This window comes from Carassius auratus, chromosome 2 (assembly GCF_003368295.1).
Source record: "Carassius auratus strain Wakin chromosome 2, ASM336829v1, whole genome shotgun sequence".
Taxonomy (NCBI): Eukaryota; Metazoa; Chordata; class Actinopteri; order Cypriniformes; family Cyprinidae; genus Carassius; species Carassius auratus.
This window is the reverse complement of record NC_039244.1, coordinates 6,657,872-6,661,065: the sequence shown is the minus strand read 5'-3', so window position 1 is coordinate 6,661,065 and position 3,194 is coordinate 6,657,872.

Here is a 3,194-nt window from a genome sequence, read left to right as displayed (position 1 = left end):
CCATATACGGGACGCCTACGTTGACTATACTATACTACAATCAAATCTAATCTAATCTTGACAAACTATATATCGTTGGAAAGGTCTAAGACTCCCAAATATATATTTTACCAATATTTTTTGTTAAAAATTATGTAGGAAAAGTAATAGATTAATTTATGACAAGAGTCACCCTCAGAAATCTACATTACAAAAGGATGACCTGTTTAAAAAAAAGACTTCCTCATTGCCTTTTTCTCTCTATCACATTTTAGAAATCATCAGAAGTTATATATCACTTAAAAACATAAAATCTAAAAATTCCCTTTAAAACCCATTTTAAAATCAGACATTGCATTACCATGTAAATGGCACATCAAAATCATGTTACAAAATGTTTTTCAGTCATGAATTATAAAAATTTAGGTTTGTATCATGCACATTCAAGTCTATCTTCAAAAACGTGAGTGACAGTTTTAATCTTCTAGCTTAGGCGCATTTCTCAGCATGTGTAAAATGATGGAGCAAGTCAAAGCCTATTCATAAGATGGCTATAACTTATAAACAAGTAATGGAATTAACAATAACAACTATGTTTCACAATTTGGACCAGCTCCAGCGTCCTGCTCTCTCTCTCTCTCTCTCTGCTCTCTCTCTCTCTCGTCTCTCTCTCTCTCTCTCACACACAACACACACACACCACACACATTCACTTACTTCTGCTCCAGTAAGTTGAGGAAAGGGACCCAGAGAGGAATTACAATTACACTCCATCTGTAAGAATAAATATTCTTCATCATCTTCTTCATAATCAGCATCTCTTTATTCCATGACAATTAAATCATTGTGTAAGAATAAGAAATAATTCGATTGTTTAGAATCCAGTTAATTCCAGTAGAGTTTCAGTTCTTGTCACAGCGGGGTTGGATGCAGAGAAAATACTGCAGAAAGTTCTATTATAGATCTATGAGTTTCTTATCAATGTCATTCGATCTATTGTTTTGTAAGCCTATGCTTCGATAATGTCAGACTTTTTAAAGATTCAAATAATAATAATGATGATGTGATTTTCAGAATGAGCTTTGTTATCCATCAAATGGGTAAAAACTTTTGTAGCATTCACTTCTATGACTTCTGTTTCCCCATAAAAAAATAAAAAAAATAAAATCAAATTCTTTTAAAAAAATAAAATAAATGTAGACATTGAAGTTTCTTTCTTTAAAACATACACTACTATATTTTCAAACAAAACAAAAAGCATGACATAAAATCACTAAATAAGCACTGATATAAAAAATAAATAAAGAGGAAAATCTGTTAAAAATACTAAACTTTAAATTTGATTAAATCAACATATCAGTAATTAATGTTTACAACCAACAAATACTTACTAAAACTCAAACCCAATGCAGCCTATATGGGAATGACATGTCTAATGAATAATTTGTAAGATCACCTGTAAAACCTTTTTAAAGAGAGCTGTTACCTGTTCAGTGGAGATGCTCTTTTCAGGAGGAATGATCAGAAGAAAGACACCTGTAACCCCTCACTCTCTGTTTATCTTTATCTCTATACCTCCTCACATCTACTGAACTAGCTTCATCCCTGATCTCTCCTTCTCTCTCACTCTCTCTCTCTCCCAATCCACACTGACATGATATCCAACCTTTCCTTTTTGTGGATGTTTTTTATTGGATGTAATTTAGCCCGGTTTAACACACAAGGAGAGAGAGGGAGAGGGAGAGACCTTATGTTAAATTAACCAACTATAAATTACTTGATGTATTACAGTAGAATACAGTATAACTAATACAAAAATATATGTTATGTCTGTAAATATGTGTAAATAATAAAATATAGAATGTTACGTTGAACTTTCGCACATAAAATATAATATATAAAGTTAAATTAAAAATATAATCTATAATATATAAAATCTAAACTTTAGAGGAAGATCCTATATATCTATTATATTCTTCTCACATAAAAACAAAATCACATCTTAATACAATTGTAACCAAACTGCATGCAAATTGTTCTCAGTTTCTCTGAGAATAAAACATGGAAGCTAAAGCAGCATTTGCACTAAAGGTGAAATATGCAATTTAACAGATAAAAGAGTGATTTCATATTTCTCTCTCTCTGTCTACACACAAACACACACACACACACACACACACTGCAGTGTGACAGGTGACACCGGAGGCTTTTAATTCCAGTGTACACACAAATTCTGGTCCAGACAGACATCAATAATTCATGCTGTTAATTGAGTTGAATGTTATGCTTTTAGCTGTAGGACTGTAGGTCACAAGACCTTTGACATTATGAGTACATACATACAATAAAAATCTCAAAGTGAAAACATACTTTTGAAAAACCTTAAAAAAAAAACATTTACAACTTCTTTGTATCATCCATCACCCTGATTTAGCAATTAGCATTTTTTTATTTATTTATCTAAAAGCTAAAGTTTTATCAAATCTGAACAATGTGTGTGTGTGTGTGTGTGTGTGTGTGTGTGTGTGTGTGTGTGTGTGTGTGAGAGAGAGGGGGGGGGATTAGATGGTCTAAATGAATTGTTTGTTTTAAAGTGGACAGTTCAAAAGCTACTTATACCCCTTCCTCATTAGTCCGCCTTATCTTTTCATTCTCATCTCCTCTCCCTTCTCATCCTTTCTTCCCAGATCTCCCTCTCTATCCTTCTTACAGCTGCTTATTGCTGTTCATGCTGAGAGCAGAGAGGAGAAGATTTGCAGCTCTGATAGTGTGAGTGTATGCACTTAACAGGCGTGACATACACAGACTCTCTCTCTTTCTCTGTGTGTATGTGTGTGTGTGTGTGTAAGGTCACAACAAGGCTCATCTTTAAGGATGAATCCTGTTACGTTAGGAGGATGAAAGGCTCTTGTGTGTTTGTGCAAGCTCAGTAATCTTAGATCAGGTTGATTCCATTGGGAACTCACTCTCTCCCCTGAGACACAACATACTTAGTGGAGTACGATTTGCTTAGTTTATTGGACTATTTCATTGTTTTTTAATTTGATTTTATATGCAATAATGACTTTTAATTTTACTTTATTTAATGCATTATTGTCAGGTTATTTTACATTATGATCGACTGCAAATGCCGTGGCTTATTGTGTACATTAGATTAGAATATAATTTAAACAAGTTAATCTGCCTTGGAGCTGTGTTTCTTATCATTGAACTTT